The sequence below is a fragment of the Amblyraja radiata genome, chromosome 4, assembly GCF_010909765.2.
Source record: "Amblyraja radiata isolate CabotCenter1 chromosome 4, sAmbRad1.1.pri, whole genome shotgun sequence".
In the NCBI taxonomy this organism is placed as follows: domain Eukaryota; kingdom Metazoa; phylum Chordata; class Chondrichthyes; order Rajiformes; family Rajidae; genus Amblyraja; species Amblyraja radiata.
The window spans coordinates 48164503-48179999 of NC_045959.1; the positions used below are offsets into that span (position 1 = coordinate 48164503).

General features: G+C 44.0%; 1 protein-coding gene across 1 annotated transcript in view; it reads right to left on the reverse strand.

Annotated features, from left to right (window-relative positions):
* Positions 1-10704, reverse strand: part of sulf1 (sulfatase 1) — a 379294-nt gene extending 368590 nt beyond the window's left edge. Inside the window, exon 1 of the mRNA XM_033019348.1 lies at positions 10682-10704. The gene's annotated coding sequence lies outside the window, so the exon portion shown is untranslated. The remainder of the gene's footprint in view (positions 1-10681) is intronic.
* Positions 10705-15497: the final 4793 nt, after the last annotated feature.

Here is a 15497-nt window from a genome sequence, read left to right on the forward strand (position 1 = left end):
CTGTCCAACCCCTTAAGAATTTTGTAAGTTTCTATAAAATCCCCTCTCAATCTCCTAAATTCTAGCGAGTATAAACCAAGTAAATTCAGTCATTCAGTTTGAACCACACTAAGAAGAGTTTCCTTTTCCTTTCCTCGACCATAATCAGCTCATGCCTGATTTATAATTTATACAGATGAATTGCCTCCAGCCAAAGAATACTTGCTAAGAGAGCTAACTGATTGTGCTGTAATGACTTAGATTAAAGGAAAGCAATTGAGAGCATGAGAGGGTGAGGAGGAGAGATTTAGGGGGATGCTCACCATAGCCTCATTAATCTGTGGAACTGGTTCAAGGTTCAACATTTTTAACAGAAAAGGACTCGACGTGCTGGAGGAACTTAGCAAGTCAAGCAGCATCTCTGGAGAAGGGTTTCAATACGAAACGTCACCTATCCATGTCCTTCAGAGATGCTGCCTGACCTGCTGAGTTACTCCTGCATTTTGCATCCAATTGTGTATTAAACAATATCTGCAGTTCCTTGTTTCTACACGTTAAACAGAAAGCCAGTTCTATACCTGTTACGGACAGGGATTTGGTAACTGCTCGTGTCTCCTGAGCCATTACAGATCTGTTTCCTAAAGCGGTTTTCTCCCACCAAAGCCAGCTTTGGCAGGAAACTTCCATTCTTCGTAAGTCTGATTCTTAAAGCGAGTGACGTGGCCAGTTGCAAAAACACTCCAAACTTTTGTTCCTGTGGATTTGGAAGAGACAGGATTGCTCAACTTTATTCTGCAGGAAGACCAGAGGCTGCCATAAACCTGCCACAATATCCCTTTGGCTTGCTCCTGGGCCTGGAACATTTGAAAATTACAGGCCCCATCAGCCAAACAATGTCAAGCTGTCCGGCTGACAGCTGCAGCTGTCCTGACTCATTCTGGTAAGCTCCAGTGAGAAATCAATCTGGGTCCTCACATTGGTTCTCTATCCTGGTTTGGTCACAAATTAGTCTTCAAAAATATTTACACCATTAATATTATATCAAAAATGCAGAATTTTCCTAAATCCTCGAGATACGTTCACTGCAAAGACAATAAGGTCAGTCATTGGAAGAGCACGTCATTAGATATGTGTAATAATATTACAGAAACACCACAATATTTACTCAAGGTCAGACAGTTAGAATTTTGTTCCCTGGGGTGGAAACCTCAAGGACTAGAGGTCAAAGATTTAAGGTGAGAGGGGCAAACGTGTGGGGTAAGTTTACACAGTGTGGTGGGTGTCTGGAATGCACTGCTAGGGGTGGTTTGGAGGTAGATACAATAGTGGCATTTATGAGGCTTTTATATTGGCACGTGGATATGCAGGGAATGGATGGATATTGTCTAGTTAAATGTAGTTAAATGTATTTTTTAATAGTGCTTTTGAATGTGTATATGTGGGGGGCGGGGGGGGGGGGGAAGGGGGAAACTTTGTAAAACTCCCTTCCCTGTACGGGAGACCCGACCTTTTTCCTGTCGGGTCTCCGTTGTCGTTGGGGCCTAGCACCGGGGAGCGGCCTCCAGCCTGAACGACCTGGGGGCTCCAGTCACGGAGCCTGCGGAGCTGCGGACTACTTACCATCGTGGGGCTGGCTGGCATCGGAGCGTGGGGAGCGGTGGTGACTCGCTGCTGCCGCCCGACCACGTAGCTCGGAGGCTCCAGCTGCAGCCGCAGGTCCGGTGGACTGGGACATCGGGAGCTCGCGGGTCCGGGTGGAGAGAGAGACTGCTTCCCGGAGCTCCCGCAATGCGACTTCTCTAGCCCGTGTTGCGGGGTTGGAACGACCTGGAGCGGGGCCGTACATCGCCCAGCGCGGCTTCATGGCCGTGGTACATTCCAGCCCCCGCCGGGGGCTCCAACCATGACATTTAGACCGGGAGCGGGGCCGTACATCGCCCCGCGCGGCCTAAAAATGGCTGGGTTCACTGTGATGGATGTTTTTGTAAATTGAATTGTGTGTATGTCTGTAGGAAATTGTCTTTGCTTGTATGGCTGTGGAAACGGAGTTTCGTTTGAGCCTCATTGAGGTTCAAATGACATAATAAATATTGATTGACATGCGGCCAGAGCAAATTAGCTTAACTTCTCTACATACAGGACATAGACATTATGGCCTGTTCTTGTGCTATACTGTTCTATAAAGCTTGTGTGGTGAATCATATTATCACTTTGACTTCAGGAACATAATATTACTCGGATTTTTAAATGCTGTACTTCTTCAAAACTACAGCCCAAGGGATGAACTTCATTATCTCACCCGCTAATTCAACATCTGTGTAATAAGGACCGCATTTCCCCCAAAAAATGAAGCCAAGAGAACCACATGTGCAAGAACGAGTTCACCCAGCACCTGTTGCACCACTGCTACATTTAATGCTGGTTACCCAGTGCATATCTTTATCTCTCATCAAAAGTGATGGTAATATTCATCCCCATATCTTAGCCATGGTGATTTCCATTCCTTCAATAATTCTAAATGGTGATTTTTCCCCAATGTACATTATATTCCTTCAATACTTCAAAATATCATATTTTCTGCCATATAATGGCCCAGAACATAACCGTTTGAGAGTTGAATTCCAGTCTCATGCTGTTTAGGCAACCAAAGATCTTATTAATAGAACAATATTAGGCAGAGTACTACTACATGATATAATATGATTGTAAATATTAGATTCATGGAGTCATAGAATGATACAGTGTGGAAACAGGCCCTTCGGCCCAACTTGCCCACACTGGCCAAACATGTCCCAGCTACACTATCCTCACCTGCCTGCGCTTGGTCCATAACTTGACCTATCCATGTACCTGTCTAACTGTTTCTTAAACGTTGGGATAGTCCCAGCCTCAACTACCTCCTCTGGCTGCTTGTTCCATACACCCACCACCCTTTGTGTGAAAATGTTTCCCCTCAGATTCCTATTAAATCTTTTCCCCTTCACCTCGAACCTATGTCCTCTGGTCCTTGATTCACCAACTCTGGGCAAGAAATTCTGTGCATCTACCCGATTTATTCCTCTCGTGATTTTACACACATTATATACATAATTTACTTGCTTTGCATTGCTAATTTAGTGAGTCATTTCAATCACATCAACATTAGGAAGGGCTGGTTATAAGGCTGGAACACGGGAATGACAAGAGAGAGTAAATAAAGATCAGAAACACATGAGGCAGCTTGTGTGTGGAAGAGCATGAAGGTGGAAAGGTTCCCAGAGTTTGAGATTTGATCTAACCACCCAAGGATTTGCAATTCATTACTTGCTGAAGGACTCAATCTCATACAAAACAGACCGATGAAACAACTTGAATTATCGTAACACCAGACAGCAGATTTTGAAAGAGAGAACATTGCTGTTGAAATATTGCACTTTTGAATGGGAGCATTCTTTTCCTTCATCTTTAAAGATTTAACAACAGTTATGGATCATTTAAAAAAAAATCCTCAGTAGAGCCAAAAAGAAAATATGCTGACATTACCAGAAGATATGTAATAATATGCTTTCCCTTCTTTGATATCTCCAGTATCCATTGTTTCTAATTGGCACATTGTGTCATCTAACTTAGGTTGTAATCAGCTCTTTTCAATGCTTTAAAATTAATGCATTTCAGCCTCTGATTTACTATATAATCTACAATCATCATACATAGTTTTATTCATCTGTTTCAAATTGCACATGTGTTGAGGTCTTTTACCCTCAGTTTCATTGAAGTCTTCCAAACCAAGCTAACCACCAACATCAGAAACGAATAATCAAAACTGGGTTTGCTATCGAATTTCAAAGCCCAGTGTTTCAGTGCAGAGGAAAGCATTTTATGTCAGATTTCGCAAGCCCAAAAGGTGATATTTTGAAGTTAAAACGTATCCAGAGATTTCATAAAGGAATTCACGCATCCATAATTGTACATAATAAAATGGAGTTTTGTAGGAGGTATTTTGAAGTCACCAGTTGGAACTACAATGTCCCTTTGCAATCACCACGTATACACTTGATAGACCTAGAACTCATTTGTTCGATATTTTAAAACACTTGCCATGATATTCAATACTCACCTCAAAACCTTATTCACTGAGACTAAAAGTACAATCACTTCATGAAGTCAGATCTACCCATGTATGCTGTGGGTTTTTTTTTTAATGTCATGACTTTTCAGGGAAGAGTCTAATTGCAGTCGAGTAATTTGACATGCTACTCAAGAATTTTTCATGTTCTTAAGTTATAGGAGAAGAATTAGGCTATTTGGCCCATTAAGTCTACTCCACCATTCAATCGTGGCTGATCTATCTTTCCCTCAACCCCATTCTCCTGCCTTATCCACATAACCCCTGTCACCCTTTCTGTCCTGCACTCACAGAAATCACACCAAATTTAGTTATGGTTTCAAGCAAAACATCGCTCCACTCTTGTGCAGAGCTCATTTGGTGAAATGTAAAAAATACCTTTTTCCCCAGTGAAGGGAGCAACCTGTTGAATTATCTTCCATGAGGTAATTGGGGTGGGGGGGGGCATTGAAATAAGAAGATAAATATTTGAAATATCAGCACCTTGGGCTTGGTGGGGAACAGGCATAGAACATGAGTTAAGATTTGGGGCTGATCAGCCAGGATCAAATGGTCTGATCAAGCAGCCAGTGTGGTCAGCAGCCCTATTCCCATTGACATTTTTTAATGTTCTCATGTAAAGCAAGTGCAAATGGCTTGGATAGAGTGGATGTGGAGAGGATGTTTCCACCAGTGGGAGAGTCTAGGACCAGAGGTCATAGCCTCAGATTTAAAGGACATTCTCTTAGGAGGTAAAATTGGAGGAATTTCTTTAGTCTGAGGGTGGTGAATCTGTGGAATTCTTTGCCACAGAAAACTGTGGAGGCAAAGTCAGTGGATATTTTTAAGGCTGAGATTGACATATTCTTGATTAGTACAGTTGTCAGGGATTATGGGGAGAAGGCAGGAGCATGGGGTTGAGAGGAAGAGATAGGTCAGCCATGATTGACTTGTGTAGTAGACTTGCTAGGGCGAAGGGCCTAATTCTGCTCCTATCACTTATGTGTTTATGAAATTATGACAACACCAACATGGGAAATAATTTGTGTTGTCTTCTCTTGCCTCATTTCCCTTTCCAGTTGGCCTGGGCTGTTACACACGGACATTCTTTAGGAATTCAGGGGGCAGCAGGCATTAATACCAACAAGAAGAAAAACACAAAAAGCTGGAGTAACTCAACAGGACAGGCAGCATCTCTGCGGAGAACGAATGGGTGACATTTTGGGTCCCATTCCTTCTCTCCAGAGATTCTGCCTGTCCCACTGAGTTACGCTTTTTGTGTCTATCTTCGGATTAAACCAGTATCTGCAGTTCCTTCCTACACAATACCAACAAGAATCAGTCTTTAAAAATCCCTGTTCAAATGTAAACTAAAACAGTATTCTGTTTTGAATTTAAAAGGACAGTTTTATAAGCAAACAATGCTATTTACTAAACACAGGCTGCTGGCTCACAGCAGGAGGCAGGCTGTTTGAGAGATGCGATTTGCAAGCTGACATGACCATGAGATGTTCTCGTGCATCAGCCAAACATAAACCAATAAAGCAATGTTATTTAGCCTACACCAAACGAGGCGTCAGACATCTTCAGCTCAGATATTTCACACCATTTAGCTGTTATCAAGAAAGATTCTAGATCAGCATATTTTGTCACTTTATCATGGTCACAGATATATCTGCTTCTGTCCATTAATAACTGGAATATTTTCCCCCAGAAAATTAACCCTCACTGCATTAAATTTGGGTGTAGGAAGGAACTGCAGATGCTGGTTTATACTGAAGATAGACACAAAATGCTGGAGTAACTCAGCGGGTCAGACAACATCCCTGGAGAGAAGGGATAGGTGACGTTTCGGGTTGGAACCCTTCTCTAGACCGAAAGATAGAGAAGACCAGAAGAAAACAGTGCCAGCAACCGATAACCTCAGGAAAGGTGGAGCCCATAATGGCCTATGGTTGTCTAGGGAAGATATGCTATCGACATGGAAAGGTTGGACGGGCCTGCCCGTGTGAGTGCCTGCAAAGAGGACCCCAAAGGAGGGGGGGGGGGCCTGAGAACAAATGGGGACCCGGTGTGGGGAGGTGGGGCGGGAGCGGGGGCCGAGAACAAAGAATAAATTGGGGACTAAATGGCTAATTGGAATAACAGTTGGAGTCCTATCTGTGGCGACTCTTTGCATACTTGTGTAAGCAAAACAAAGAGTCTCGCTGCAACATGTCACATGTCTTAATAAAGTATCATTCATTTATTCATTCTGGATGTGAACAGAGGAGCTAGTAGGATGACTAGGGGGGAAGAGATGGGCGGGTGGAAAGAAATGCAGGAGTTTCTTGAATTTTGAGGTCAATGTTCATACCGCTGGGTTGTAAGCTGCCCAAGCGAAATATGAGGTGCTGTTCCTTCAATTCGCGTGTGGCCTCACTCTGACAATGGAGGAGGCCCAGAATGGAAAGATCAGTGTGGGAATGGGAAGGGAAAATGTTTGGCAACCGGGAGATTGCGTAGGCCAAGGTGGACTGAGCGTAAGGGTCCAACAAAACGATTGCCAAGTCTAAACATAGTCGTTAATGTACAGGGGGCCACATCGGGAACTCCGGATACAGTAGATGAGGTTGGAGGAGGTACAAGTGAACCCCTGCCTCACCTGAAAGGACTGTCGGGGTCCCTGGTTGACATTGAGGGAGGAGGGGTACAGGGACAGGTGTTGCATCTCCCGCAGTTGCAGGGGAAGGTACCAGGGGAGGGGTGGTTTGGGTGGGAAGGGATGAGTGAACTAGGGAGTTGTGGAGGGGCAAAAGACAGAAAGGGGTGGAGATGAGAAGATGTGACTAGTGGTGGGATCCCGTTGGATTTTGGCTGTCCGTCCTCAGAATCTTTTAGATCATCCATGCAAATTAGTTTGTCACTGCAAATTGTTTGAAAATGTGCCGAGTCAGTTTCAGTGTGCCCCCCTGCTAAAATATATGATTCAATAAAACCATTTGTCAAACTAAATATTGAAGTAAACAATGTCATTGTAAGTTATTGGAATTTATTGAATCACCTGCTGTTATCTTTGTTCTTTAAAGAGTGTAAAAACCTGATGTAGTTTGAGCTCGGAGAGATTTTACTGCTAGGATGTAAAAGACCTTTTACATTTAATAGTTCCAGTCTCTGAGCAAAATCAAAGAGCTGGGTGAGCGCAATGGGTCATTGTAGAAGGAATGGACAGATGACGCGGAGAGGATGTTTCCACTAGTGGCAGAGCCCAGGACTAGAGGTCATAGTCTTTTACGAAGGAGATGAGGAGAAATTTCTTTAGTCAAAGGGTGGTGAATCTGTGGAATTCTTTGCCTTAGAAGGATGTGGAGGCCACGTCGGTGGATATTTTTAAGGCAGAGATAGAGAGATTCGTGATTAGTACAGGTGTTACAGTTTATGGAGAGAAGGCAGGAGATTTGGGTAGATAGGGAGAGATAGATCAGCCATGATTGAATGGCGGAGTTGACTTGATGGGCCAAATGGCCTAATTCTGCACTTATCACATGATCTTATGATGTTTTGGGTCGGGAGCCTTCAGACTCCAGTCTCTTTGTGGCTTGTCATTTATTACAATGCCAGTCATGATGCAAAATGGGGGAATACTCAATGGGACGGACTTCTTGGCCATTTGGTACTTCCTAATGCATGGGAAGTTTGAGGAAATGGGGTAGTGATGTTTTTCATGGTGGATGTAGATATTTGAGACATAGATAATGGACAGATACCATCAGCACTTTTGTCATATATTCAGCATTTATTAATGAGAACCATTAGAGAAAGAAAATTACCATTGGACTCCTGAAATCTTAGGAATTAACTCTGCTACATGTAAATTCAGCTGTATATATATGAATATTTGCCCAGACACAGAGCTATGTAAATACATATAGTGGATGACGTGACATTTCTTGGAAAAGATAAGAGTTGTGAGTTTCTATTTAACTTATAATTACGCCAAAACCTTTCAATTAAATTGTGGGCTGTAACAAATAAATGAATTAAAACAAACTTTCGCACTTCAGTCTTGGGTTTGTGGAAAGTTAGTCAATATAACAGAGACCGTTCTATTCTGTAAGTCTCTGCCAGATCACGTTTTGAACATTCCTTTGATTATACCCCTCGATCAGACAAAGGAACAAAACTGATCATTTTGTAGGCTTTGCTCATTTCTCCCTGGGTATCTGAGCGGAGTGAAGACAGCAATTAGGATTGAGTGCATTTCACAAAATCTACAATTTTTTCCTTCCCTTCATTTCATTGGAAGGAACCTACTCCAAGTCAGTGATAACATTCATATAGGTGATATTGTAGGCAATGAAGATGGTTATCAGGAATTACAGCAGGATCTTGATCAGTTGGACGTCAGCCGAGAAATCGAAAAATTGAGTTTAATTCAGATAAGTGTGAGGTGTTGCATTTTGGGAAGTTAAACCAAGGCAGGTGAATGATAGGGCCTAGGGAAGTGTCATAGAGCATAAGGATTTAGGACTACAAGTACATAGTTCCCTGAAAGTGGTGTCCCAGGAAGATAGGGTGGTGAAGCAGGCTCCTGGCACATTGACGTTCATCAGTCAGCATATTGAGTATCAAAGTTGGAACGTAATGGTACAGATGTACAAGGCCAAACTTAGAGTATTGTCTTCAGTTTTGGTCATCCTACTATGGAAAAGATGCCATTAATGTTAAAGGGTCAGAGAAGATTTACAAGGATGTCGCCATGACTTGAGACCCTGAGCTACAGGGAGAGATTAAGCAGTCTAGGACTTTATTCCATGAAGTGCAGGAAGCTGTGGGGTGACATTATACAGGTGTTTAAAATCATGTGGAGAGTTGATAGGATAAATGCTCAGAATCTTTTTCCTAGGGTAGGGAAGGCAAGACCTCGATGGCATAGGGTGAAGATGAGATGAGGAAGATTTAATAGGAACCCGAGGGGCAACTTTTTCCACACAGGTGGGTATATGGAACGAATTGCCAGAAGAAGTTGGTTAGGCAGATACAATAACAATATTTATAGACGTTTGGATAAGTACATAGTTAGGAAAGGATTAAAGAGATATGAGTTAAATGAAGGTAAATGAGTAGCTTAGATAGGATATATTGGTGAGCATGGACTTCGAGGATGTAACTAGTAGCGTGGATAGGGGAGAACCAGTGGATGTGGTGTATCTGGACTTCCAGAAGGCTTTCGACAAGGTCCCACATAAGAGATTAGTTTACAAACTTAAAGCACACGGCATTGGGGGTTCAGTATTGATGTGGATAGAGAACTGGCTGGCAAACAGGAAGCAAAGAGTAGGAGTAAACGGGTCCTTTTCACAATGGCAGGCAGTGACTAGTGGGGTACCGCAAGGCTCAGTGCTGGGACCCCAGCTATTTACAATATATATTAATGATCTGGATGAGGGAATTGAAGGCAATATCTCCAAGTTTGCGGATGACACTAAGCTGGGGGGCAGTGTTAGCTGTGAGGAGGATGCTAGGAGACTGCAAGGTGACTTGGATAGGCTGGGTGAGTGGGCAAATGTTTGGCAGATGCAGTATAATGTGGATAAATGTGAGGTTATTCATTTTGGTGGCAGAAACAGGAAAGCAGACTATTATCTAAATGGTGGCCGACTAGGAAAAGGGGAGATGCAGCGAGACCTGGGTGTCATGGTACACCAGTCATTGAAAGTGGGCATGCAGGTGCAGCAGGCAGTGAAGAAAGCGAATGGTATGTTAGCTTTCATAGCAAAAGGATTTGAGTATAGGAGCAGGGAGGTTCTACTGCAGTTGTACAGGGTCTTGGTGAGACCACACCTGGAGTATTGCGTACAGTTTTGGTCTCCAAATCTGAGGAAGGACATTATTGCCATGGAGGGAGTGCAGAGAAGGTTCACCAGACTGATTCCTGGGATGTCAGGACTGTCTTATGAAGAAAGGCTGGATAGACTTGGTTTATACTCTCTAGAGTTTGGGAGATTGAGAGGGGATCTTATAGAAACTTACAAAATTCTTGGGGGGTTGGACAGGCTAGATGCAGGAGGATTGCTCCCGATGTTGGGGAAGTCCAGGACAAGGGGTCACAGCTTGAGGATAAGGGGGAAATCCTTTGAAACCGAGATGAGAGGAACTTTTTTCACACAGAGAGTGGTGAATCTCTGGAACTCCCTGCCACAGAGGGTAGTTGAGGCCAGTTCATTGGCTATATTTAAGAGGGAGTTAGATGTGGCTCTTGTGGCTAAGGGGATCAGAGGGTATGGAGAGAAGGCAGGTACGGGATACTGAGTTGGATGATCAGCCATGATCATATTGAATGGCGGTGCAGGCTCGAAGGGCCGAATGGCCTACTCCTGCACCTAATTTCTATGTTTCTATGTTTCTATGTTTCTATGTTTCTATGGACGAGTTGGGCCAAAGAGCCTGCTTACATGTTGTATGGCTCTAGAACTCTAGGAAGCAATGTTCTGTAAGAAGTTTATGATCCATCCACTAGAGGCTCTCTGTTGAGATGATCCAAGGGAAAAAAACACCCAACTCCCTTCACCACCAATCCTCTATTAATTTACAGTCACCGTGTTGAGAAACAGGAGCAGAATTGAAATCAAGTCTTACCTGATTAACTTGGCCCCTCACAAGCAGCCTCTCATAATGAATGCAAGGTTTGCATTAGTGGATTAAAGGTGACTGGACCAAAGTCATGAAATATAGTGCTTTGCTTTGAGGTACCTGCAGGCTTCCTTCTTCGTTCATTCACTTCCTTGTGGACTAGGTGTTTGTGAAGAAAGTCTGGAAAGGAATGCAGTGGTCTTTGAAAAAGTTCATCTTGAGCAGCCGCATAATACAGGACTCTGTGCTCAACCAGCTGTTCCCAGGTACACATACAAGACAGACATTGACTGCTGCTGGACCATCCTCATTCAGCGAAGGGCTCACATTGGTTTGCTAAAAACGTATTGTTTCTCCAGTGCAAGGAATTGTCCACTATTGACTGCTGCCGACCGGTACAATCCAAGGTGCAGGAGGAGGTGCAAGGTGAGAACACACTGATGGTCAGCACAACCAGCATCGAGGCTCAGTGGGGACGGACCATGGTCCAGGATCCTGCCGCTGTTGCAGGGCATACAAGGATGGCTCCCGTCTAACAACCTCTCATATGGCTCACTGCTGGATGGGACATTAGTGAAAGTATTGAATTATATGGGACAGTGAAATAATTGTATTGTGAGCATGTCACAGTTTTGATTAATGTGGAATGAGATTGGATGAAGAAGGATTGCAACATGAAACATTGTCCGCTTCTCTCAGCAGATATTACCTGTTCAAGAAGGAACTGCAGATGCTGGAGGTACGAAGGTAGACAAAAATGCTGGAGAAATTCAGTGGGTGCGGCAGCATCTATGGAGCGAAGGAAGTAGGCAATGTTTCGGGCCAAAACCCTTCTTCATATTACCTGATCTGCTGAGTTCCCCCAGCACTTTATGTTTGAATGAATTGTGGTGTAGTATATGTAATGGATGAGGTATACTTTTGAAAAAATATATTGCCCCTTGTTCAGTCAAATTCAAGCCTCCCGGCTTCTGGATCACATGCAACCTCTACATTATATCACCTATGCATGACCCCAACCACAGCAGTTACCTCAAATGATTACAATATCACCTTGCACCTCCTCCTACACCTTTGTGTAGGAAGGAAATGCAGATGCTGGCTCCCTCCACCTTGAGTCTAGGTGACCTTTTCCTCCTATGTTGGCTATAGCTCCAACACTTCCTCCATCCTTCAACAGAAATCCGCACATTGGTTCACTGTTCTGCCACCTCCTCGTGTACTTTCACTAGCCCCGCAGTGGCAGAGTGAGCATGGGTGAGGTGCCTATCTGCTCACGGCTTTTCCACCGTGTAATAAAGCTTGGCCACATGTGTAACAGATTCTTTAGCTGGAAGCCTTGCACATAACCTATATGGAGCTATCATGTATCAATGATTCTGAGGCCAACTCCTTTCCGAATATCAAGGTATCCCAAAAATGCCATTCAGATAGTTTGTGAACGGTGGTTGCTAGGTCATGCAAGAAACAAAATGCAATTTTGGTCTTCCCTTATTGAAACTTTTAAGAGTAATGAAGCATCTGGTTTTACTCATATATACAGTTTGCAATATAATTCTCCTAACTAAGAAGACTTACCCATACCCGCCAATTACCAGGCACATATTCAAATGAAAGACCCTCTCAAATAAAATGTCTCAGAAACTGGTGTCACTGAGAGCTTCCATCCGAGGTTGGCCTCATCCTTTGATCAGTGTGCAAACCGTGGCACAGCTTTGGAGTTGCTGCCTTACAGCACCAGAGACCCTGGTGTGATCCCAGCTGCGGCTGCAATCTGCATAGAATTTGTGCATTCTCCCTGTGACCTTGTGGCTTTTCTCCGGGTGCTCTGGTTTCCTCCCACATTCCAAACACATGCAGGTTTGTAGGTTAATTGGCTTCAGCAAATGGTGCCTGTAAATTGTCCCTAGTGTATAGGATAGAGCTAGTGTATGGATGATCATTGGTCGGCATGGACACGGTGGCCTGTTTCCATGCTGTATCTCTCATACTAAAACTAAAACTAAATGCTGACTTGAGACCACCCTTACAGCCAAGCTAAAACAAAAGGAATAGATGACTGCATCTCTTAATTATGTTAAACCAAACAGCTATTCACCAGTATTGAATCTTAACCAACCCTTTCCTGTAACAAAGAATGTTTATCACTGATTATAATAGCACTGACCTATTGACATTGTGAGCTTTCCATGGTCCCTATTCTGATCAATTCACACTTCCAAAGCATATTGGATACAGCTCATTTGGAACTGAGCTAATATATTTTAGTTGGCAAAATCTAGAGCACTGTCACACTGTAGTCATGAAGACACTCGAAAGCCTTGTGCTGGCCAAGCTGAAAAATACCACAAACTCCCTGCTGGACCCTCTGCAGTTGCATATCAGGCCAATAGATCTGTGGATGATGCAGTCAACCTGGGCCTGCACTTCATCCTACAGCACCTAGACCACCGGGGACCTATGCAAGGATCCTGTTTGTTGATTTTAGCTCTGCATTCAACACCATTGTGACAGAGCTACTACACTACAAACTTTCCGAGTTGACTGTGCCTGAACCCCTGTGTCAGTGGATCACTAACTTCCTGGCAGGCAGTGACTAGTGGGGTACCGCAAGGCTCAGTTCTGGGACCCCAGCTATTTACGATATATATTAATGATTTGGACGAGGGAATTGAATGCAACATCTCCAAGTTTGCGGATGACACGAAGCTGGGGGGCAGTGTTAGCTGTGAGGAGGATGCTAGGAGGCTGCAAGGTGACTTGGATAGGCTGGGTGAGTGGGCAAATGCATGGCAGATGCAGTATAATGTGGATAAATGTGAGGTTATCCACTTTGGTGGCAAAAACAGGAAAGTAGATTATTATCTGAATGGTGGCCGATTAGGAAAGGGGGAGATGCAACGAGACCTGGGTGTCATGGTACACCAGTCATTAAACGTAGGCATGCAGGTGCAGCAGGCAGTGAAGAAGGCGAATGGTATGTTAGCATTCATAGCAAAAGGATTTGAGTATAGGAGCAGGGAGGTTCTACTGCAGTTGTACAGGGTCTTGGTGAGACCACACCTGGAGTATTGTGTACAGTTTGGTCTCCTAATCTGAGGAAATACATTCTTGCCATAGAGGGAGTACAGAGAAGGTTCACCAGACTGATTCCTGGGATGTCAGGACTTTCATACGAAGAAAGACTGGATAGACTCGGTTTGTACTCGCTAGAAATTCGAAGATTGAGGGGGGATCTTATAGAAACGTACAAAATTCTTAAGGGGTTGGACAGGCTAGATGCAGGAAGATTGTTCCCGATGTTGGGGAAGTCCAGAACAAGGGGTCACAGCTTAAGGATAAGGGGGAAATCTTTTAGGACCGAGATGAGGAAAACTTTTTTCACACAGAGAGTGGTGAATCTCTGGAATTCTCTGCCACAGAAGGTAGTTGAGGCCAGTTCATTGGCTATATTTAAGAGGGAGTTAGATGTGGCCCTTGTGGCTAAAGGGATCAGGGGGTATGGAGAGAAGGCAGGTACAGGATACTGAGTTGGATGATCAGCCATGATCATATTGAATGGCGGTGCAGGCTCGAAGGGCCGAGTGGCCTACTCCTGCACCTATTTTCTATGTTTCTAAGTTTCTATGTTCCTGACAGACAGGAAGCACCATGTGAGGCCGGGAAAGCACAACTCGGACCCGCAAATGCTCAGCATAGGAGCACCGCAAGGCTGCGTACTCTCTCCTCTCCTCTCCTCTCCTCTCTCTACACCAACGACTGCAACTCCACAGACACCTCTGTCAAGCTTCTCAGGTTTGCAGACGACACAACCCTGATTGGACTGATCCAGGATAGGGAAGAATCTGCCTACAGACAGGAAGTGTCACAGCTGGCGTCCTGGTGCCATCGCAACAACCTAGAGCTCAATGCTCTTAAGACAGTGGAATTGATTGTAGACTTTAGGAGAGCTCCCACTCCCCCACCCCACTCATCATCAATAACACCACAGTAACATCTGTGGAGTCTTTTAAGTTCCTGGGAACCATCATCTCCAAGGACCTTAAATGGGGGGCTGCTATTGACTCCACAGTCAAAAAGGCACAACAGAGGATGTACTTCCTACGGCAGCTGAGGAAGCACAATCTGCCACAGGCAATGATGGTCCAATGATTCTACACGGCCATCGTGGAGTCTGTTCTCACCTTCTCCATCATGGTCTGGTTTGGCTCAGCCACCAAGCATGATACCTGGAGGCTGCAGCGAATCGTCCGATCAGCAGAGAAGGTTATTGGCGGCAACCTTCCGTCCATTGATGAACTGTACACTGCAAGGGCCAGGAAGCGAGTGGGTAAGATCATCTCTGACCCCTCTCACCCTGGCCACAAACTCTTTGAATCACTTCCCTCTGGAAGGCGACTCCGGATTGTTAAAGCTGCCGCAGTCAGATATAAAAACAGTTTTTATCCAGGAGTAGTTGCTCTACTCAACAGCCAAAAATCTGTAGCCTTCCTTTGATCTGGTATTTTGTTGGTTCACATGCTTGATCAATGGTGTTTTATCATTAATGTTTTATTATTATTAATGTTTAGTGTTTTCGGAGTCATTCGTAACTGTCACTGTATGTCATGTTGTTACTTGTGGGCGGAGCACCAAGGCAAATTCCTTGTATGTGAATACTTGGCCAATAAACTAACTTACTTAAACTAACTTACTTAGAGTAATTTTTACATGTCATATAACATAAACATACAATATAAATATTCAGCAAGGGCAAAACTCATTTTAGATCACAACCTTTGAACATTAGAACAGTAAGATTTATGGGATTCTTGGAAGATGT